At 48.9% G+C, this 24,075-nt stretch overlaps 1 long non-coding RNA gene across 2 annotated transcripts in view; it reads left to right on the top strand.

The window, feature by feature from the left end:
- LOC139590774 (uncharacterized) overlaps window positions 1–23,854 on the top strand; it is a 58,832-nt gene extending 34,978 nt beyond the window's left edge. The window contains exons 2-5 of one of the 2 annotated variants that reach the window (XR_011679435.1): window positions 15,439–15,533; window positions 15,835–15,933; window positions 17,561–18,812; window positions 18,912–23,854. This is a non-coding gene — a long non-coding RNA (uncharacterized lncRNA). Of the gene's footprint in view, window positions 1–15,438; window positions 15,534–15,834; window positions 15,934–17,560 lie in introns of both variants that reach the window. The other variant, XR_011679434.1, reaches the window with a different exon arrangement.
- The last annotated feature ends 221 nt before the right edge of the window (window positions 23,855–24,075 follow it).

Genomic DNA, 24,075 nt, shown 5'->3' with positions numbered 1-24,075 from the left:
AAAGGAAAGGAAAGGAAAGGAAAGGAAAGGAAAGGAAAGGAAAGGAAAGGAAAGGAAAGGAAAGGAAAGGAAAGGAAAGGAAAGGAAAGGAAAGGAAAGGGAGAAGAGAAAAGGAGAAAAAAGAGAAAAAGAGAAAAGTTTTGCCAATGATTAAAAAAATGTTTTATGGAAAGTAGAAGGAATATGGTGTGAGGCCAATGCCGGTCCTCAGTGCCCCGCTGGTGCTCTCCCCTCTCTGCGGGGCCGCTCCGTGGCTGCCGAGCGCTGCTTTTGTTTTCTTCCTCTGAGTGACCTCCGGTCGCTGCAAATGTCACCCTGGGCTCACTGCAAATGTCACCCTGGCCGGGAGCGCGGCTCCCCGCTGCAGCCCCTTCCGGAGGGGAACACTCGGTCACCGGACGAGAAATTTGGCTGCAAACCCCAGAGAGAGCAAAGCAGCGTCAGAAACAACGGAGCCTGAGAACGGGGGGAGAGAGGGGAGCGCTCAGTGATCGTCATTCACCAGCAGCACCAGTTCGGCAGGGACTTCAGAAACACCCTCAACAGGCCACAAGGCCCCTGTCAAATGCCACTTTTAGAAATTGAGGAGTTTTCCTGTGTTGCTTCACATCCAGACTTTGTCTCCCGATGTTCTGGTCAGTCTGGAGCTGCACAAGCAGCTCAGGTTCTTCCCCAGGTGGCACAGCTTTATTCTGTGGTTGACATTTAGCTGCAGCTGGGATGGGCAAGTTAAAGCCATGATAAGGCAAATATTTGCTCAGCATGGAGAGCTGCTGATGGGTAAAAATTGCCTCTGTTATCTTCAGCATGCTTTACATGGCAGGAGTGGGGATGCACGGGCTGGAGCCAGGAAAATCCCAACCTGTGGAGGTTCAGAGGCTGTTGAAGGTACCAGTCACCCCTCTGGGAGCCCATCTTCTGGCTCACAGCTCCATTTACCACATGAGAGCACTGATTTCAAAGTATCAGGCACTGCATTCATCTGCTTAAATCTGCTGAAATGCTACTGGAGCAGCTGATGGGGACCAAGAAGCTGTTGTCCCAATTTCCAGCAGGAATCCAAAATGAGAGTTTTGGAGCAGATGAGTTGCAGTGCCCTGAAGGTGCACTGCAAGGCCTGCTGGCTGCACACAAGGTGTGGAATGAGGAATAGAGGCTGCTGCCCTGTAAATGTGCCCTAATAATTCGTCAGCCTCGATGTTACCAAAGTGCCTCCTCTGGAATACAAATTCCCCTGGACCTGCTTGCCAGCTCTCTGCTGTGATCACATTTTTCTCCCAGAGGTCAGCCAGCCCTGTATCCTGTATCCTCTCCCCTCGGAAGCAATCCTCAGCTGTAATGAAGTCCACTCCCAATTTTAGCTTTTGTTTGTTAGCCCTCTCCCTGTGATAAATATTTATTATCACGTTTATTATCACAATATTTTGGTGACTCACCATCCCTGACTTCCCAGCATTGTTTTTGACAGGAACTTCTCGGTACCTGTTTCATTAACACCCTGCAAGGAATAAACTTTACCTCTGTCTCCTATGGATTTAGCCCCCAACAAAACCCCTTCTGCCCCTCCTTTGGGGTGAGTTCATGACCTGCTCTTTGTCCACTGTGATCACTTCATCCTTTTGCACTGTCACTGCTCTCCCCACGACCAGATGGGGCTGTCCTTTCTTTCAATGTCACTGGCCAGCAAACACTGGTCCCAGGGCAACCATCAATTTTCCCTGCAGTGCTGAATTAATCCACAGCCACCATCCCAGCTGAGTGATTGCATTTTTGATGTGTGGTACTGCATGTTCAGCAATGGCCAGCTGGGTTTTTAGAAACACTGGTGCCATCTTTCTCCTGCAGCACAGGTTCCTCAGGCTGAAATCTCTGTTAACCAAAGTCTTCTTTTCATTTCTACAAATTCAAATTGAGAGCTCTTCCCCACTTGAACTCAAAGGCGCATCACAGATCCTGCCCACTCTTGGGTAATGTTAGCACAAAGATGCAAAGGCATGGGAGACTCTCAGGCTCTGAGGTATCAATAAATCTGAAAAGAAATGGGTATTTTTTTATTAATAGGTGTGCTCTGCTCCCTTTCCTCCCTTTCATCTTCCTCCACACTGCAGCCCATTACTGCAGCACTGCACTCACCTGAATCCCTCATGCCTCACCCCAGACTCCCCAGAGCACTCTATAAACTCCTGGAAATCTCTCCTCTGTCTGGCAGAGCTTCTGTCTGCTCATTACACAAAATCCAGTTTTGTTCTGCTTTTTGCCTGCTGTAGTCCTGCTCGTTTTGTGATCAGTTCAACACCTTTTTTTGCTTGCATTGTCTAGTCTCCAGCCAAATAAAAAACCCCCAAACCTGTCCTGCCCAGGAGCTGTCAGCTTGCCCTGTTGCCTGCCCATCTTTGCCTCCTTCCACAAACCCAAGGTTTTCAGCTGCTGCTTGCAGAGCAGCTTGCTCACACCAGTATTTTTTGCTTTCTTTCTCAATCTCTCAGAAAAATCTCCCAGCTGCTCCCCCCTCCAAATTATTCCTTTTTCAGACTCAGGGGTTCTCTGCAGTCTGTGCTGACCTGTGTAACTCCATGTGATGCTCCATCTGTTGTTGACTTCTTTGTGTTTACTTACTAAGGGGAAACTGAAAACACAATTTCCAGCTCTGGCCAGTGTTCCTGCCATTCCTCAAAAATAAGATTTGTTATGGATGGAGCTCTGATTTCGATCTGCTCGAGCCTGTGGCTCAGCCCCAGGGATGCTGGCTGAGGGAGGACATGTGAAAAGTGTCCTGTGCAGTGCTTCATCTCCCCTGAGACACATAATTCTCTCTGTCTCAGTCTCCACACTGAGATGTCAACAGCTGAACCTCCAGTTCAAGTGTATTTATGCATATTTATCCCTGCATGGCCAGTGAGGTGTATTAAAACCAGTTTATTTCAGAAATAGCATCATTTTTCCTGGCGAGGGAGAGCAGCTTCTCTAATTTTCTGTGCCACTTGTATTTTTGGGCTTAGTGAGGCAAAATGCCAAGGAGTGACAGCCTGTTTACCTAAGAGCAGCTAAAAGAGCTGTGTGGCAATCAAGGTATTGAGTGGGTTGGGCTGAAAATAGATCAGCTTGGGAAGGCTTTGATCAGAAATATTCACTGGGGGCCTGGCTGGCCATGAGCACCAGGGGCAGCCTCCCAGGGCATGAATCCCCCTGCACATGAGCTAAGCAAAGTACACACTCCTCCTCCCCCCATGAACCCTACCATGGAATGATGGGATCCATTATCAGCAATGTGGTCATTTTTTCCCCCACTGGGAAACCTCTTTTGGAAGGGTTTTTGTGGCCTGGGAAACCTCTTGTGGAAGGGTTTTTGTGGCCTCACTGGGATATCACTGAGTGCTTCACCTCAACCTTCCTCAGAGAATGATTGTTTAACCCCTTGAAGCTCTCCTGAGCTCCCACCAAACCAGGCTCCAAACCTTTCCCAAGCTGTTTTGCCTCTTTCTTTCTTGATCAGCAGACATGCCAAGCCCAACCTACCTGTGTGATTACCAAACTATTTGCCTGCAGCCTCACATATCTCACTTTTTTCAGCCCCTTGTGCCAGCTCTCTTCTCTGGGCATGTCTACATAGCAGTTTTGGCCCAGGTTCCAGATCTGGTGTGGCTTTTGGCACCCTGACAGGCAGGACAGATTACAGAAGAAAGGGTCTGGGCTCTTCTGGTGGCTCCAGGAAAGCTCAGACCTCAAGATAGGAGAGCCTGAGCACAGGCCAGGCTCTGGCTTTGAAGGTGTGGATTCAACAGGTTCAGTCACAGGCCCTGGGCCCAGCTCCAGAGAGAACAAACAGCATCACATCTCTGTAGCACTTTGTTCAGGAGTGCTCCTGCTCCTCAATTGCTGTATTTTGCAGCAAATGAGGCACTGTGGGCTTTTTTCTTTGCAATTTTCCAGCTGCAAACATCAGGGAGAACTGGCCACTCTGCAGGGATACAGCACTGTAAAACCAAGGGCTCTCCAAGGGCTGCCAGCCACAGAGCTTGTTACAGACTCAGTGCCCACTGTTATCATGAAAACCATGGTTACATCAGGAATTTTCCATTTCCAGGGCTGCCAGGCCCTCAGTTCTGCACCTCACAGTGGGGGAGAAATAAAAGCACTGCCTCAGGGTTGCTTGAAGGCTGCAGAGCATGCCAGGTCCATCCCTGCTCTGGGTGGCAGTGCCTGTACCTGTCCCTAGCCCTGCTGATGTTCAGGCTTTATCAGACTCCACAGGAAGAGAGCTGAATGTGGCCCAAGTGAATTCCTGAGGTTTTCCAGCCTCAGGAAGCATCTGGCACAATCCAGCTGGGGATCTCAGGGTCACTGGCTCCAGGCCTCCTCCTCCATGTCACACATCTTCCAAAGGCTGGGGTTGTGTTTCATTCTATAAAGGTATTAGAAACAAAATTATTTTTTCAACACAATGATGCTGCCCATGCAATTCTCCTTGCAGATCTTGGGAATTGCCTTGCTATCCACATCAGTCCTTCCCTGGATCAACCAACAGCACAAACCTCATTAAATCCCACACCCACTGCTGCATGCCTACAGCCCTGGGAGACTCAAGGAAGAGAAAACCCAGCTGCCCACACATTTGGGTTCAGAGAGTGGAAATCAGAGTGAAGAATTAAAAATGGCAGACTTCTGCAGTGCCACTGTTTTGCTCCTGGGTTCATGAGGCTGTGCTGGGATTAGAGCAAAGCTGAGCAGATTTCCAGACATGGAAATTCCACCAGTGGAATGAGGATCAGTAGTTTGCTGACCCATTTCTCATCAGGGAAACCAAGGGGTGGCAGCAAGGCAGTGACATCCCCTAAGTGAGCCCAGAGGGGCAAGATCCTCAGCTTTGGCTGCAGTTCCATGGAAAACAAGATAGCAATGGAATATGTGACCTTCCAGCATCAGCCTGAAGGTCCTTCCTGCCTGATGGAGGAAGCAGCAGTGGGGGCTTTTCTGTCCAGCAGTGACTGCACACAGGGCTGGGTTTTCCCACACACATCCTTTAGTTAGAAGTGAATGTGAAAGGCAGTTTCAAGCTTTGAAATGTTGAAAGCCTTGAAAAAAAAGGAATTTCCAAGTATGGGGACCATGCATGGGTTTTAGCTGATGCCTGAATACTTTAGGGGTTGTATTTTGGGATGTTCCTTATGCTGCTGAATCACAGCCCAGACACTGAGGTTTGAGAACTGCTGGTTTAGGGAGATGGTTTCAGACACTGAGGTGGAAGGTTGGGAGGCACAGCAAGCACTTGGTTGGTTACTGGGATCAGCTGACACTCTCCAGTTTGTTAAATCAGGTAATCTGACCTTAAATCCAAGCCTGTAGACGCAACCATGGAAAGAGCACTTCCAGGAATAGGCCATTTATCCTGTCACTGTGCACAGAATTACAGTAAGATAATAACTCTGGGGCTTGTTGGTTTATTTCCCTCTGGTTGCTGTGCCTGGATGCTCAAAAGAAAGCTTTTTCTTGCCCTTTTTTTTTTTTCAATTTTAGTTTATTTTTATTTTTAATCCTAACTTTGGCATTCCCTTACTTGCTGACTCCAGTTTTAAAATGGGGAAAACAAATGAAACTGGAAATATATCAGTGCTGCCTCCATGGGAAAGGTGCCTGCCAACATCCCAGCCCTGCTCTGTTCATAGCACCCAACTTTTAGCTTGTGTCCCTGTGAAATGACTGCTCATCATTGTGGGCCAAAGCACCACAACCAGCACATCAACTACAAAACCCAGCCCCTGCTCCAGCACATTGTTAGCCACCCTATCAGTTTCTCTGGGTCTGGATTGAAGGCCCTTGAGACAGTAGTTCATGTTCACACTCAGGTGTTTATTATTTCTTATCAGTAAAACAGTCTCACAACCATGAGTTCAGCAGCTTTTCATTAGAAGGCACAAAATGGCCAACAATCTCTTGTTCCAAGGTCTTTTAAGACCAAACTATCCAATTAAGAGCTGACACCTGGATTATTTTCCCTTTTAACCCAATCACTGATCCCACAGAGCCCCCAGTGGGGACTTTTCTGCCCAATTACAAAATGCCACCCAAACCCATGGAGAAGGAGGAAGAAGAAGCATGAAGCAGAAACCCAGGATGACACCCTGTGCCCTTCATCTTGCTGCCATCCACAACACACCAAAATCCCCAAAAACCTCAATTTCTCACCAAGTGACACACCTGCACTGCTCTCTATAATCTATTTCACACTTTTGTGGGTTCCAGTCTATCTTGAAGTCTGGGAAACTTTCTCCATGAATGAGGGTCAGAGTCAGTGCTGCCCTGGGGGTCAGGGCACCCCAGAGCAGACAGAGAAACATTCCCTGTGCTCTGGGTTTCCACAGCACCCCTAATAAATCTTGTGCCACTGGAAATCCCAGGTGCCAAATAATCCCTGTGTAAGCAAGCACAGGAATCAGCCCAGCAGCCAACCCTTGACTTCTTTCCATTCAATGGGCATTTAAAAGCAGGCAAAAAAATAAAATAGCCTGAGTGGATACCATTCCTTGGAAGGTCACTTGTACTTCAGATCACCTCAGCCTAGTGGCACATTCAAAACTTACCAGCAGATCTGGGAAAATTAAAGCTCAAAGAAGAGCTCCAGTCAAGGACCCTTTATTCCATGGGGTTTCCAGGCAGAGCTTATGGCATAGGGATCGTGGTTTTTTTCAGGAAAGAATTTCAGGGAGGAAGACTGGTGGGTACTGAAAGCAGCTTTGTGTCCTGTCACTAGATTCCAAGCAGGACACCTGGGTCCCTTAAAAAACCCAAACAAACAGGAACCTGTTGCATCCTTCTGATGCCAGGGACAGTCAAGAGTGGCTGATGCTGAGGGCTGTCTGCTGCTCCACTGGGTCACAGCTGCAGCCCCTGGGTAAATCTCCCTGTGCTCCTTCTCCAGCCAGGAATGACCCTTTTAGAGCACAGCTCCTCTCACCCCAAAGGAGCCAGCTGGAATAAGTAAAGAAAATTCCTACAAACCCATCTTGTAGGCTGCTGCCTCCTGCAAGGATATTAAACCTTTTCCAGTCATTTGTGAGACCCCTGCCTTGGCCAGGGGCTGGGGGAGAGGAGCAGGACAGCTCTACTCAGCCAGGCAGGAGGATTTGGGAAGTCACAATGTCCTGGTGACCCTGTGCAAGTTTTGCCCTTAGCTGGGAAAAGCCCCATGTGATGCTTTTCAAAATTACCAGTAAAATCATTGCTTCCTTTAATTCCATTGCTTTCTTTAATCCCAGAGGTGGAAAGGGGGTGTCTGTACAACCCCTCAGTGCATTTATATCCACCATTCCCTTAAGCATCCTCAGAGCAGGGAAAGCTTTCCTCATGCCTCCTGTGTGGCCAGAGATGCCCTCTCAGGTCCAAGTGGGAAGGAATGTCCACCTCCTCCTCACCTGATCCATGCCTCTCCAGGTAAATTAAAATTATGCTTTTTACTCCTGCTGAATTTCTAGCTGCCTCCTCTTGGTCTAAAAGCATGGAAAATTGGGGGTTTGGCATAGAGTGTTATGGGTAACATAGCCAAAGTCTTCATTAGCACCTTGGGATTAAGCAGTCCCTGGGACTTGTGGCAGGAAAACAGGCAGATGTGATCAGACAGCTTCTCTGTCACTTCCTGTTCACTGTTTGTGAACCAAGGGATAATTTCCAGCTTTGTTTGACCTTTGCATTCCCAAAGAGCTGAAGCCAACAAGGTTTGTGCCAACAGGCAGCCAGGTATAGAGGGGAGGGAAAGGGAGAGAAAAAGGGAAATTTCCTATTTCTGGGACACAAGAACCCACCCAAGGGCTCAACCTGAACTCTTACAACCAGGGAAGACCAGGTCATGTATGGGATCACTCACTCCTCCAAGGAGTGGCTTCCCAAGGAGCAGGGGTCTGTTACCTACCCCAGGACCTGCACCCACTGTGTCACCTCCAACTGGTTTGAACAGGGGATAAGACCTACAGCAGAATTTCTCTGCCTTAAACTGAGCCCTCCCCATCATCCTTGTCCTGCATGGACAAGATAACAGAGGCACAAGGAGTCCCTGGCAGTGGTTTGAAGCCTGGTGGTTCCAAGTGATGGAAAACACGAGTGTGCACGTGTGGGTGTTGGTGTTGTGAACCACTCACAGCCAGAGCACATCAGGCTTCAAATTCTGCTTTTGTTTTTGTGTAAAGCAGCCTGTCCCTGTCCGGGCAAGAGCAGGGATAGGAGCCAAGGCAGGCTGCAGGTACTGAGGGGACAGGAAAGAGCAGCTGTGGGAAGCAGCAAGAGTCCAGCCCAGACCATCTGCTGCTGTTGGATTAATCTCTAACCTGCACTCTTAGCTGGCCAAGGGAAACTTGTTAGGCTGAATTTGTATCTCTAGCTTCAGGTTACAGCCTGGCATGTTAAAATAAACCATCCCTGACTTTGTGTTAGCTTAAAAAGCTGGGCTGTGGATTAGAGATGTAGAAGGAATGGTGGAAGGGGCTGTTTGTGAGGGGAGGAGGAGACAACTCCATACTGCCAACAGCTTGAGCATGGCCAGAGCACCTCCTTGAGAAAAAAAAAAGATCAGAGCCCCAGGATAAAGGAGTGTCTGAAAAGAGCCTTGGACCCATGAGGAAAGGCTCTCTTCTGCTCTGGGATCAAGCCTTGTGTGCTCTGAAGGAGCAAATTAGAAACAATTTTTACTCTCTTGTTACTATTGTTTCTCATTACCACTGTTTGTCTTGTGTTTGCTTGCAAAGCATCCTCTGCCAGAGGAGTAGCAATCTTGAAAACTTGGAAGTAATGTGGAGGAAGGACGAGATTTTTTTTTTATTTCCTTTTTAAAAATGTGAAAAAAAAAAAAAAAAAAAAGATGTTTTCCCTGCCAGTGAAAAGTAAGGAGAGAAAGAGAAATGTCTGGGAAAAAAGCTGTTTCCCAGCTTTGTTGAATGCTGGAAAAGGAGAAGATGGATGAAAAGCATTAATAAAAAGCAAAGTTTGAGGAGTGGACTTGAAGGCTGCCTCACTGCTTATCTGATTCCCCACAAACAAATCGGCTGTCTGGCAGGATGGTTTCAGGTAACATCTGCCCGAGCCTCCTGACTCATCCCTGTGTGGGTTTTGGATGTGCTGGAGCTGAGCTGAACCTGCCAGGCTCTTCCAGTTTGCTTTTACACACATGGAGGAGAGCTGGGCTGGTTGGACCGAGCGTTACAAAGCCTCTTTCTAGGAAAGGAGCTTTGCGTAACAGAAGGGAAAATAGGTCGTTGTCAAGGTTTAGGGCATTTGCAGAAGAAAGTAAACAAGTGGTGCAGCATGGCCGGGCTAGAGGGGAGAGCAGGATCTGCTCCTGCTCCGGACAAGGCTGTGCTTTGAAGGAGGGTTTGGCTGGGAGCAAAGGCAGCCTCGTGTTTACGGCAGCAGGACTCGGATTCTCCGCGTGATCCTTGGCAAAGCATCCCATCCCATCCCGGGCTGAGCCTGGGTGCAGATGCCAGAGGATAAGAGATGAGGACTTGAAATTGTCCTGTTACATCCCACAGGGACACAAAAAGGACACTGAGGTGCTCAGCAGAAAACTCCCAGTAGGACAGGAGCCATCAGCACTTACTGGAGGTTTGAGCACCCCACAGCACCCCAGGCTTTGGGTGCTGAGCTCTGTGGGGCACGACAGGGAGCAAAGAGGGCCTGGGAATCACCGAGGAGCTGCTGTGGGATGGGGAGGTGTCGCAGACATCTTTTATGAAAAATCCTTTCCTTAGGATTTTTCCTCCTGAGAAGCTGAGAGGCCTCAGGAACAAAATGTAACCAATGGTTATCTGCTGCTGTGGAATGCAACAGGTGCATCTGGGATTGGTCTCATGTGGTTGTTTCTAATTAATGGCCAATCACAGTCAGCTGGCTCGGACAGAGAGTCTGAGCCACAAGCCTTTGTTATCATTCTTTCTTTTTCTATTCTAAGCTAGTCTTCTGATGAAATCCTATCTTCTATTCTTTTAGTATAGTTTTAATATAATATATATCATAAAATAATAAATCAAGCCTTCTGAAACATGGAGCCAGACCCTCGTCTCTTCCCTCATCCTGAGACCCCTGTGAACACGGTCACAGGGAGGCAGAAGAGCACAGCCATGGCAGAGCCAGAGCCGGAGCAGAGCCTGCCCAGGGACACTCGGAAAGAAACAAAAAACAAGGCAAAAAAAAAACCCCCCAACAACCACCAGCCTCCTGCAACAGCACCGCAAAGTCCTTACAAACGCCCTGGGGCACCGGCCAAGCAAAATCGCGGGGAGATTTTGGGAAGAGCTCCAGCAGCCTCCCTGGCTGATACAGAACCACAGCGCGTTACCTTCCCCAGGGCCGGGGGAGAGCCCGGGCGCCCAGCCAGGCACCGGGGGCTCAGTGCCGGGCTGTGGCCGTGCCCTGCCCGCCAGGGTACAGCCTGTGCCGGAGCTCTGGCAGCCGGGGGGCTCTGCGGAACATCTGCCAGCTGCCCGGCCCCCGCCGCCAGCCCGCCAGGACATCTTGTTTGTGTTTTTGTGCGGAGCACACTCCCAGCGGGTTATGTCAGAGGTGAGGAATGCAGGGCCACCCTGTGTCATGAGATCAGCCTCACATTTTTAGGCTCAGCTCTTACCGTATTTGCTGGGAAGCGGCGCGGGGGCCCCGCAGGGGTGGGAGATTCCCCCCTTCGCCCGCATCCCGCTTTTCCAGCCCTCGCTCCAGCGGAGCCGGGCGGGGCGGATGGGGCCCGTCTGCTGGAACAAGCTCTCCCTCTGTTCCTCGCAAGGAGCAAGAAAGGAAACGCAGTGAATTAAGGCGAATGAAAAGGCGGCAGTGAAAGGCGGCCGGGCGTGGTGACAAGCGCGGGGAGAGAGCTGGTGGCCAGCTGCTCTCTGCCGCCGGGGAAGGCATCGGCACCCGGGGCTGCCCCGCCGGGAAACTCACCCAGCCACCCCAAAACATCCCCGAGCCAGGGCCGAGAGAGTGAGGAACCACATGAACCCCCCAGGGCAGCGAGGAGCTGGGCTTGGAGCCCTTGGAGTGAAAGAACTTTGACTCAAACACCGCCCAGAGCAGTGGATTTCCCCAGCTCTGTTCCTGGGATCCAACTCTTATGTTCCACCTTTCTGAAACTTCTGGGCTGCTTGGTCCGAGTTCTGCTCGAGCAAAGCTGGTGCAAAACAGCTCTGCTGATGTCACACAGGGTGGCTGCACTGCTCGTTTCCAAGTTTTCCTGCTTAAAACTTGGAGGCTCCTTTTGCAGCTCTGCGTCCCGCCAAGGGTAGAAAGAGGGGAGACGCTTTGATCCTCAAGCCACTGCAGAGAAAACCCACCGAGGCAGGGTCAGACCCTGGCACAGGAAAGGCTTCTCTTCTCTGCTCTGGTGTGGCTTTTATTTTCTTTTAATTCTTTCTTTTCTCCCCTTTATTACAAATTTTCCTGCAATAGCTACCACAGTAGATCTTGAGATTGAAAAGCCCAAAACACTTCCACAGACCATGTCCAAAATGCCACTGCTTGATAATTTTTGGTTTGTTTGGTTTGGGTTTTTGGTGGTTGTTATTGTTGTTGTTGTTGTTGTTGTTCTGTTTTGCCCTGCAGAGGGTTTTGACATGGTGGTGTTTTGTTCTGTGTCAGAAGGAAAACAAACCCTGAAATACCAAAGTCTTTCACACAATGGTCTTTCCTTTCTCTAAACATGCCTATGAGCTGGGCCTCTTGCAGCTCTCTACTCTTCCCAGAACAGGAGAACAAATACTAAGAAATCTGGAAGGGTGCACTGCAGGGATGAGCTGCAGGGAGCTGGCAGCACCAGCTCCACATCATTCCATGTCTCCAGTGCTGCCTGGTCCTCACCTGGGGGAGCAGGTGAAACCTCCAGGAAGTGCTGATGGCTCCTGTCCTACTGGGAGTTTTCACCTCAGTGTCCTTTTTGTGTCCCTGTGAGGCATAACAGGATAATTTCAAGTCCTCATCTCTTATCTTCTGGCATCTGCTGTTTTGTTGTGTCACTCCCAGACTTCTTTGGTCACTCCACCATAGTCCCGAAAGTCCATTTGGGAAATTCTCCCTTTCGTGGCATGAAAATGAAAACGCTGATTTTTGGTCCTCTCTAGATTGTGGTGCTGTGGAGGCACCAGAGAGTGTCTTGAGGAAATGAGAGAGGTGACCAGCAGGGACAGAAGGACTAGCAGAGGGCTCCAGAGGGACCTTCAGGCCCAGAATCCTCCCTGTTCATCCACCAAACACAGAGGTGATGTGTTGACAGCAAGGGGCTGGTTGCTGCCTCATTAAAATAAGGAGGGAGAAGTGATGGGAAAATAAGGCTTGTTTAATGATTTAGGACATTATCTTCTTTTCCTTCCCACTCTCTTTGTCTGCCTTGCCCTTCATAAAGTTGTGCTTTGATAAGATTTTCTTTTTTATCATCTGGGGCAGAGATTTCAGTTCATTTTCCCTGGATTAAAAAAGGAAGGAAAATGGGGCATCATGCAACATTTAGCAACAGTCTTGGACACTGAACCAGGGCCAGGTAAGACCTGGAGAAAGGGGTTGCAGGTCTACCTTGGCTGATCCAGAAGACTTCAAATGACAAAAATAAGGATCTTGGCTTTCATTAGATTTTTCAGCTGCCTGGAATGCTTTAAGAAACAAAAACCTTCAGTAGCAATGATCATATATATATATATTTAGATTTTATATAAGTTTGGTTCTGCTGCAGTGAACTCATTTGCTTCTGCTATGCTCCTTCAGTTTGGGGGAAAAACACTGACATTGCTTAGCAACCTTTAAATCATTTTGGTAGAGCACAATAATGTGGGAAGGATGAAGCTGATGTCTGTTCCCCTGCCCCAGGTTACTTGATCTCCTAAATGTTAACTTATCTAACCTTATTATTTGCTTCTAATCACTATTGTTTTCTGAATTGCACTTGAGCATCCTGAAATCATAGAATCCCAGGTTGGAAGGGTCCCAGAAAGATCCTAGCATGGTTTGGGTTGGAAGGACCTCAAAGATCTTTGTGTTCCAGCCCCCTGCCATGGCAGGGACACCTTCCACTATCCCAGGCTGCTCCAAGCCCCATCCAACCTGGCCTTGGGCACTTCCAGGGATCCAAGGGCAGCCACAGCTGCTCTGGGCACCCTGTGCCAGGGCCTCAGCACCCTAAAAGTGAAAAATAACAAGGATCAACAAGTCCAGCTCCCTGCTCCTTTCAGGACTGCTATAAACGTGCATTGCTTGACTTTGATGTTGTGTTTTCACTGCCTCTGCAGTGTGGCAGAGCACCAGGCTCTCTGGGGAGATCCCACAGCACAAGGCAGCAAAATCTCCATCTGACCCAGGCAAGCAGCTGCTTTGCCTTGCTGCAGCTTAGCAGTGGGATGTGTTGTGCCTGCCAAAGCAGATACTGAAGGTTCTTTCTTTCCTAATTGTCACTTTTTCTGTGACTGCTTCGAACACAGAACCAAGGAGCACGGAAAGAACAGTGCTTCCCCTGTCAGGGATGGGGTGGAAAAGGCAGAAAAAAAAAGACTGAAGGAAGAATGTGGTGAAAGGCACCACAACATCCAGAGGCTTGACTCTGATTTGCTTGAAGCAGTGTAAACAAGCAGGTTACAAAACTTGGAGCTCTGACTGGCGCTGGCACCAGAAAAAACAAGGAAAACATGTTTTAGACCAATTATACTGCAGAAAATACATGAGATTTTCAAGACACCTAAAGCCATCAGCATCAGACAGTGCAGTAATTTGAGTTTTAGGGCCAGATGTAAACACCAGGGCTACAAGAACCAGATACTGAACCTGATATAAAGTGACTGTTGTGACGTTTCTAAAGATTTTGCACTGTTTGAAAGATTACCTACCATAAGATCCCTCTGCTCCTCTTCTAACCTCCCTGCTGGGATGTCCTGCAGCTGGCCCAGGCTCATCTTCCCCAAGTTCTTTACCCATCCTTCTGCTCTCTGTGCTCCAAATCTCAAAATAACTGTGGCACTGCATGCAAATTGTCTTGAGTTTGCCCTTTTCTGCTGGATACTCACCCAACCTTTCCTGACCTATGGCCATATTTCCCCACTCTTTGTGACCTACATCTATAACAAAACTCTCTGCTCATAATCAGGGCAGGACTGCCCTGGCTTGTGCTCCTTCCTATGAAACTCACTGGAAGAACATCCCACATCCTGGACTCCTGAGCAACTCAACTCACCTACAGAAAGAAAAATGAGGCAGAGCTGGTAGGTGTGAGCAAAGGGCCCAGGTCAGCCCCTGTGGAGAAATAGGACAGGACTTGCAGGAAGATCTTGTTCCTTGATATTCTCCAGGTTCCCACTGGGAGTCAGGCAGAGCTTCCTGGTTTTCATGGATTCAGCTCTCTGTCTCTCCAGCCCACCTCTCCACTGGTCCATCTCCATCAGGTGTCTCCCCATCCCATGATCAAGGAGGTTGTCCTGCTTCCTGATTCATCCACCCTGGTTCCTACAGAACAGGGAGACAGCCACAGAAGTCCATGGTGGTTTTGGTTCTCCTGAGCTGTGGTTCATTGCTCCAGCCCTTTATGTTCTTATATCCTTCAGGGGAAAAGCAACAATCAGTACAATGATCCATCTTCCTTTACTAATCCAGCACACACTTCAGTTGCCCCACCCTTCCCAGGAGGGTGGAGAGCTGGGAGATGGGAAGACACCTGAGAAATGATCAGTGGTGCTCCTGCTCCAGAAGGGGGTGTAGGAGGTTTCAGGCAGCCTCAGCATGGTGATTTTATCATTCCCTTCAGCAGGCCCTTTGCCAGACACATCCTGTCCAGCTTGTGCTGGACTGACCGGCCATGGGAAGAGTCAGTGGCAGCCAAGTCCAAATGGCCAAGACCAGCCTCTTTCCAGTGCTCAGGAGCTGATTCATGGTTTGGTTTTCTGCCCCACCCAGTCTAGAGTGAGTTCAGCACATCCCTCTGAGCTTCACTTTCCTGCTTTCAAGGCTCTCCCTCCTTCTGAGATCTTCCCACATTCGTGGCCCAACCCAGCCACCACCATCTCTCTCTCTTTTCCTGGACTGGACACTAGGGCAGCAGCCAGGAGCTCGCTGGCTTTGATTCATCCTCCTCTAGGAAAAAAGCTGCTGATCCTGCTGGTGATGCTTCCTCTTGACCGTCTGGCCCAGCACAAAGGCTTGGTGTTGATCTCCACCCCTGTCTCGAGGGGAAAGGCCACTTCTGAGGGCCACTGTCCCTACAGGGCACTGCTGAACTTGGAATGTGGGAAGTGGGAAAAAACACAGCCTTGGGAGCATGGGAACGCACCCCTATCCCATCAGCTTTGTGCCACCAGGCAATGCTCAAGTTTGGTGTGTGTTAAGACACTGATGGTTTCCCCCAGGACTCAGACTCCTGAATGATGCAAGCATTTGTCGTCCCTCTCCTTAAATAACTACAGAGTAGAGCCAAATGGGTTTTCTCTCCAACAGATGGGCTGCTGACAGGTGCTGCTGGAGGCTGAGAGATGGAAAAGCAAGGATGCTCTGATATGGTCTGTCACTAGCTTGAAGAGGAAAAAAAGCAGGTGAGGTCTGGTCTCCTTGTTCTGCCATGTTATTCAGATGCTGTAGAAGTATAAAACCACAATATTATTGTGCTAGGAAAATACTATTAACTTGTCTTAAAGGCAGGGGAATGGAATATGTCCTAAAGATGGAAGACTGGGATATGTCCTTTGGGACAAGGAGGATCTGCTTCCATAACACAGGTCCCAGAATAAGCAGGGTTCTGTCAGAATGGCATTGTGTAAAATAACAGAAAACAAAAGCCTTTCTTTGTCCCTAAATAAGTAATTTCTGTTCTTCCTTTGTGGTTCACTCTTAAAGGCTGGCTGAATCCAAGGAGGATGTGGTCACACTCGTTGGAAACTCCAGATGCTACAATATAAAAACACAAATCTGCATTAAACCCACATTTTTAATGAGGTAAATCTCATGTGCTTTCACTCTATTTTTCTCACAGGGTGATGGCAGGCTGCTGCAGTTTTCATGTCCCTTGGAGAGCATTTGCCCAGTTCCTCAGAAATCTCCCCCTTGATTTTTTTGACAGGATAAAGTCTTTTGTTATTTACTGATGTCACTGTAGCCTAGGAGAGAAATCAACAGAGTCATGAATTATAGACTATGCTTGTAGGACTTTTCACTTTGTTTGATTTAGTGTGAACAAATTCCAGATAATTAGAGATGAGTTCAAGTTACAACACTTCACTTCTGTCTTCTGAGTTGCCCTAAGTGGTGAGGAGTGTCTGGGTTGAGTATTTTCACAGGGGTCATTGGAAAGGTGAAATCCTTCTGCGTGTCTCAGTTTTGAAGAAGCTTAATATTACAGCAATGCATCTGTGTCTCCACTCAGGAAACACATCAGACTTTAAAAAAACCCCTCAGAATCCCCAGGGTGAAAACATCACATGGTGTTGTGTGGGTTTTCTTCAGCTTTAGCTGTGGCATCCTCCAAGTGGTTCTTCACCTGAAGGTCATTTCCATCCCAGCTAGAAACTCCTGCTGCTGAGCACTTGAGGGAAAAGGAAAGAAGCATCTTGGCTTGGGTATTTGGGATCTGGGACTGCTTGGACATAAAATGTACCATCTCTGCAAAGCTTTCCACCATCACCCTCATTTTGTGTGTAGAAAAGCAACTCCAGCCTTCCATTTAAATTAAAAAACCAAAAATCAAAACAAAAAAACAAACAACCCAAAAATGAAAGGGGTATGGGAAGAGGCCAGGGTCTTGCTTTCTCCTTGAACAACAAAACCCATGTCTCAAAGCAAAACCAAAGTCACTTCATCATGATTTTGGAAGATGATGTACAGTGCTGTGGTACAACAGTGAGGGGAGGGTGTCCCTGAGCACGCAGCCACCTCGGGGCACAATTAGAAGAGTTTTCCATCTGAATGCTCTGTCTATTATAAATAACCAAGATTTTAATCATTACTCACTGCCTGCTGGAAGTCCTTTTGTAATGCCTTCTGTGGGCATTGGAGACTGGGGAGGAGAAGGATGTGTTGGTTATGTGATGGACTCTTTCAGGAGGACTGCATTCAATTCTCTCCATGTCCATAATTTGGAAAGTCTGGGGAGTCTTTGGCAAGGTCCTCTTCATACACCCAACTACAGCACCAAACACACTCCTTAAGATAGTCAAGGCATAGGTGATGCACTCCTGCCTACCCTTGGAGTTTCTAGCTCTTACTGTTGGTTAAAAGTCTGAAAAAAATTAGGCCAATATGTGGGCATTGGGCCTGGAGGATGCCTCAGCTCAGGTTTTGAAGGTTTAGCTCATGGTTTTTAACTCCTGGACCTTACAGGGGTAATTGCTTAGTTTGCTTGCAGTCTGATGAACTCCATGGTTTCCAGCCAAGCACTTGACCCAGAGAATCAAGGCAATAATTGTGTGACTCACAAGGAAAAACCAGAAATAAGAACAATAAAAATCCTTGGAAACACGAGTAGACTCCAGTCAGTTATGGAGCAGCACTTTTACCACCTGGGAGGAAAGGAGGCATGGACCTTCTTTGGATGTGAAAGTAAAACTGCTTATTTCTGTCTCTTCAGGAGAAGATGGGAAAAGGATGGCCTGAAAAAACTAAAACTAGAGAAGGAACAGAATGTATATTTAAGAAAAAATTGCAGCATGTGGCAAAATATTTCCTTTTTATATCCTTTCTTGGGGTAATGGTTATTCACTATCTGAATGGCACCGGTGGTTGTGACTCCTCTGAGGATGTAAATCACAGTGTCACAGGCTGGTTTGGGCTGGGAGGGACCATAAAGATCATCCAGTTCCAACTCCCCCATGCATAAGAAGAGCAGCTGTACTGCACATGTGATGGGCTGAATGGACAGCTCAGTCCCTGGGGCAGTGTCTGGTGACGGGTGGCTTTGATGAGGCTTACAGGAAAGCCACTCATGGTGGAGAGAAGCACTTAGGGTCCCAGCTGGTTCATGTTTTACATGCAATCATAAAAAAAATCAAACAATCGTTTAGCATGCAATAAGAGGATGGAGGAAGGGTTTTTTAAACCAGAGTCACAGCAAGTTATGGCCAGTACTGATTCCTTGCTGACATGGTCAGAGGTCCCTTCTGATGCACAGGGGGACTCTCCTATCCTGTGCTGATGTGACCTGGAAACCCCTGTGGTCTTGGAGTTCCCCTGGCTCCAGGCCCATGCAGGGGGGTGAAGGCACTGATTGCTGTTCAACATCCTGTCCCACCAGAGACTGGATGGAAAATATTGATTTCCTTTCAGAGGAGGCACATTCAGAGATGCTTTTATGGGGGGCTTGTTTCTCCTTGGAGGCAAAGGGAATGCAAAGAAAAAGCCCCTTTCTCTGTCATGCTGAAGGCTCAGGGAATGGAGCAGGAAGATAACACTGATAACACAAGGCTCTGTAACATGCAGTATCTTGGTTTCCTACACCAGACCACAGTGCAAACTCCTGGCTCCTTTGTCAGCCACCATTGAGCCACCAAACATTAAATTAAGTGCTGTCTCCACCAAGGTGCTGACAGTCCCAAGTGACATCTCTTGCTGCTCTATCAAATTCAGGGTGCCCCCATTGCAGGGAATGATTGACACCTGACTCCATGATTCAGAATGCTGAACAATTGCTTTATTAAACTATATTACATTATACTATACAATATTAAAGAGATACTATGCCAATGAATACTAAAAGGATACTATACAAAAGATACTAAAGAAAAACCCGTGACTGTCTGAGACAGCCAGGACACAGCTTTGACCCAGTTGGCCAAGAAAACAAAACAATCCTCAGCAGAATCCAATTGACAAAATCCCTTCAGGTAAACAATCTTCCTAACACATTCCACATGTGCAAAAACAACAGGAGCAGCAAGTAGAGATAAGAATTGTTTTCTCTTCTTCTCTCTGTGCTTCTCCAGGAAAAATCCAGGGAGAGAAAACGATGTCTCTCTCTGTTCAGAGAATGTGAGTACCACACTGCTCCTTCTACAAAATGCCACATCCTCTCTGGGGGTGTTTTCAAGCTAAGGTGCCCTTTCAGACCCAAGCTTCATGGCTGGGAAGAAGCCCCCTGGAATCAGATGCAGAGGCAGAAGAAAACATGGACTAAGGAGGCACGAGGTGTTTGACCTGGTGAGAGCAGTAACTGGCTCAGATTTGTTGGCTTGTGGATATTCATGGGTGCTGTTGGAGGTGGGATGTGAGAGCACCACCAGACCTGAGGTGCCACATTTTTCTGCACATGGATGCGGTGACTGCCCTTTGGAAGGAGGTTGTTATTCTTTGCCATGTCATTGCTTTGAGCAGTGGAGCAGTGAAAGACCTGCTCTGCAGCACCTAGAGAGGAAGCCCAAAGAACTGTCTTCTCCAAGAACAACCCACGCCCACCCACTGGAAGGACAGAGACTCCTCTCTAGAATTTCACTGCCTCTTGGGAACCTTGAGGTTGAAAGCCCCTCCATGGCACATACCTGGAACAGCACTTCATCTTCCCTGGCTGTAAGAATTTGTCTTAACTAAAGATTTTCAATTAAAAGTCAAGACTGAATTGCTGCAAAGTGCCGGAGACAAGAGTCATTAATACTGGGATGCAAGTTTTAAATAATTTTTCATATGCTCTGCAAGACATCCATAAAAGGCCCTTAATCAATATGCGCTTCAATTCCTTGCATTAGGGTTTGAGGAATTTAAATTCATGGCAGGGGAAGGGTCGAGAAATCATAATGAATTTCCATCAGAGCTCTTACACAGCTAGACCTGGGAGATCAGTAGGGTCCAAGCTGTTGGGAGGATGTGACCAAATGGATCAGACTTTTTTGGTGGTCCCAATCCATGGGGAACGGGTGTTGTGGCTTGCCATTGATATGGAAGCAAATTTTTGAGTCCCTGTTGGTGACAGCAGCTGTGATTTTGCTTGGCCATTTCAGCCAGTATCAAATATTCACTGGCACTACTGGCAATTTAAGCATTACCTGACTGTCACCTGGTGAGAAGAGCAGAGAGGATGAGGATGGGCTGAGCTGTGGACATCAGGGATGCTCATGCTTGGGGACCCCAAATCTTCACATGCAGCATTCCCATGCCCTCACAGCTTTGATAACTCTCTTCCTGCAACCTGCAGAGTTAATTTTGTGGTTGGTGCACAAGGAAAGCAAGCTGATACTCCTGCTTCCCACTGCCATCATCTCACAGCAGGAGCATGGAGAGGCACAAGCTTTTCCAAGGTGAGCGGGACCAAGAGAATCCAACTCGTCCAAGAAGACACTGTGGCAATGCAGGTTTGAAGCTAAGCCTGTGCTTAAGCATTTGGCTGGATTTGGGCCAGAGGTGCAGAAAAGAAATTTCCAGTAAGGACAAACCTCTAGGAAGAACCAAACCCTAGAGGAAGCTCAGGGTGAGGTTTGTGCTTCCTATTTCAGTCTAAAAAAAGCCCTGTCCCAGGAGGGGGTGAGTTTCAGTAACATCCAGAGTGTCTCCCACACACACACACACACACGCCAAATATTCCAACTCTTTGTATCCAGCCCAGGGGTGATGGCAGTAAAGCACGTGGAAACTCCACATGCAGATGAACCCTCAGAACATCCTTCCCTGCAGGTAGCCCAGGGACAGAGCAGCATCATCCTTGGAATGGCTCACAGGAGGAGGTACACACTGAAAGGAGCAGAGGTGGTTGTTGCAGCCAAATTGACCCCCAGAGATGATAACAGGGCCTAGAGATTTATCTGCATGCTCTGTGGCATGGGTCTGGATGAGGGCCAGGTATTTCTCTCACCATTTTTCCTTGGGGGAAGGCAGGAGCTGGGGCTGTGCCCTAGGTATTTCTCTCACCATTTTTCCTTTGGGGAAGGCAGGAGCTGGGGGCTGTGCCCTAGGAGCAGGCTGGATGCAGCCACACTGTTTCAAAGGCTGAAAAAATGCAGTCCTGTAGAAGAAAGCCAGGTAAAGCTATTTATTAGACTGCCTCAGGCCCTGCCTAGTTTACTGCCAGCTTAAAAATCCCCCAGTGCTGGGAAATCAGCTTGGACCTTGTGTGCACGTTGCTGCAGCTCAGCCTGCGTTCAGAGGGTGCATCTGTCTCATTTTGCAATCCTGACGCTTGAAATGAGCTAGGGAAAAGCAGGCAGCCCTTTGGAGAGGGATAGGGGAAAATAAAAAAGGAAAGAAAACCAGAAGGAAACCAAAAGCGCAGGCGGGAGGGAAGGGAAAGGCAGGATTTTGTCTCGGGAAGGCGTCAGAGCCTCTGAGGACTGTCCCCGCCGTCGCCTCGCATTGCGAAAGAGCCTTTGGCTCGGGTGCCCCTCGGTTTTCCAAGGGATGCCGGCACGGAAAGCCTGTCCCGGGCGCTGCTCGCAGAGCGCAGCGGGGATGCCGGGGAGCCGGGGGGCCCAGCGCCGGGGCCGGGATGCGGCGGCAGCGGAGCGGGCTCGGAGCGGGGCCGCCTGCCATCTAGTGGCACCGGGAGCCGGTCCCCTCCCTGCCCCGGCCGAGGGAACCCCCGGACGCAGCCCAGACCCCTCCGACAGCCCCCGCCATCCCTCTGCATGCGCGGGAATCGCCCTCGGCTTTGGGGGTTCCGAGGGGATTCTGCCAGCGGGGCTGGAGCATCTCCGTGGAAAACGCGCCGAGACGGAAATGCGGCGGAGCGTGAACGTGTCTGCGAACCGAGGAGCCGCGCCGATCGATCCAGCAGCCATGGACTCCTGCCTGGGGCTTTCTCCCCCTCCCCGTCCTGCACCTCGCCCGCTCCTTACGCCTCTGCGAAGGGCTTCTCCTCCTTTCCCTCCATGAAAAGAAATAACCCGTGGCAGGAGCAGGGCTCTGCCGTCCCCTCCATCCCTTCGCATTCACTGCAGGCTCCCTCCTGCCTCCCATTTGTGGCCTCGTTGCTCCCCCACGGCTGCTGGTCCCCGTGGAGAGCAGCGGGGGACACACAGCCGCGTTTCTTCTCTTCCTTCTCGTGTGTCTTTAACACCCCTCGATCTTTCAGGGATGCTGACACCTCTGTTTCTGCACCCAGAAGTTTGGGAGCTGAAAGGGGGACATGAACCCCCCCTTCCTTTGTATCTTCCTGCAAATTCCATCATGCACTAAATCTCCCCTGCTGTGCTGGGAGCTCCCCTTTACTCTGGGGGTGACAGTGTCCCATTTCATACCCAGGGAAGGAAATGGAGATGGCTTTTCAAAGGCCACCCCAGCAGGGGATGGAGTAATGCACTTCCTAAATCTCATCCTGCCCCTTGGGGTCCTTTTGAGGGGTACAGAGCAGAAAACGAACATGGACATATTCTAACATGGACATATTCTAACAGCCCCCAGCAGGATGCTTGTCAGGTGCAAAGAGGTGCAGAGCTGGGATCAGATTTAAAAGGAGAGGGAAAGCTGGGCCCTGGGCAGCTGGGAGATGTCAGCCATGGTGTGCTCAGGAGTCAAAGATGGTGCCAGCAATGGGTGCTCCTGGCAAACCAGCACCAGGCACACAGATCATCTCTGATGGAGCGGGTCAGAGCAGCCTGGCAGCACCCCAGGACTCAAGAGCAGCGGGAGGATGGCACAGGGACAGTGTGGGTCTGTGCCCAGAGCCCCTCCATTGGCAGAGGATGCACAAAGCCCTTCCCACTGAAATCAGCTTGGAGGGGAGGTCCAACCAACCAACCCCAGATGGGACCCAGTTCTGGGGGTGCAGTTTGCTCATGGTCTCTTGTGGCAGCTATGCCTGATTTTCCTGCCCTCCTGCATAACCTTGGATCCAAGGATTCCAAATCAACACTCTCCATCTTCAGCAGTGCCATCGCAAAAGGGACATTTGGGGTTTCCTTGTGTTCTCCCCACTCAGCTGCCTCTAACCTTGCTCCAAAAATGTGTTCACCTTCCTTTTTCCTTCCCTGTTTTTTTCTTCTTTTATTGCTTTGTTCTTTTATCTAAAAAAACCCCAACACAACTTTAGAAGTTCAAGTTGACTGTACAGCCCAAACCTTGTGCTAGCCCAGAGCCTGGACAGTCAAATACATCTTGAAGGATTTATTCACCAGGACAGTCAAATACATAATGAAGGATTTATTCACCAGGACAGTTCCATAGGTGCTCTCAGCCAGATGCTTCTTGAAGTCCTTTGTGTGAAGTGCTGCACCCACAGTTAGTTGGGAATGGGCAGGCAGGAGGCTTTTTGGCCCTTGTGTTGAGGGTGCCCTTTACCAGCTGTGCTGGGAACTGGTCCCAGGCACGTTTTTGTTTGTTTTTCCAAGGAGAGGTCAGCACCCTGTGCAAGGCAGGATTTTATCCAGGGGAAAAGGCTCAAGGCACCAGTCTGGCCCATCTCCATCCTGCATTGTGCTGCCCTGGGGACCAAGCCTCTGCCACTGAGGAGGGGAGGAAACCTTCTAAGAGGAGGAAAAAAAGAAATTTCTGAGAAATGGTGCTACTTGGTAGAGGTACCTTCAAGTGTAGCATAGGAGAACAGAGCTGCCCCATGTCACTGGGGTTTCCCATCTTCCAGGGTTCTGCCCATATTTTCCCTACCATCCCAGCTGGCTGGGATTCCTCATTCTACACATGAGCCAGTTCCTTCTGAGGCTGATTCCACAATCTTCACATCTTAGCTCCATGACAAGCTAGAAGGGGACTGCAGAGCCAGTCCTTACACTTTTATCAGCACAGGATTAATTAAAAAAGAATTCAGAAATAGAAAACAGCTCGGCATTAACCTCATGCTAGAGCAATTTCCAAGCAGGTACGCCAGCAAAACAAAAACAGCAATTTGCAGCTAAATAAAAATAACAGTTAAGCATTTGAAACACAAATGCACCATTCAGGAGCAGCAGATAAATATTCAGACGCGTTCATTAGGAGGTTGAGGCTGTCTCTCAAATAAACAGACAGGTACAAAATAGCAGCCTGAATACTCCAATTACGCCAACATTGCATCAGTGCCGATGCTCCCGGCTCTGAGAGTGGGAGGGGGAGAAGGGGAGAGGGTGAGGAGGAGGAGGGCAGTGGGGAAAGCATGTGTGGGAAATATATATATATATATATATTTAAAATTCGCCTTAAATTTTGTTTTATGTAACCAGTGTTTGGATTCTC

This window comes from Agelaius tricolor, unplaced genomic scaffold (assembly GCF_023055355.1).
Source record: "Agelaius tricolor isolate 1412-34295 unplaced genomic scaffold, bAgeTri1.0.p SCAF_6, whole genome shotgun sequence".
NCBI classification, from domain to species: Eukaryota; Metazoa; Chordata; class Aves; order Passeriformes; family Icteridae; genus Agelaius; species Agelaius tricolor.
The sequence above is the reverse complement of the archived record's forward strand: the minus strand, read 5'-3'. Positions and strand labels throughout refer to the sequence as shown.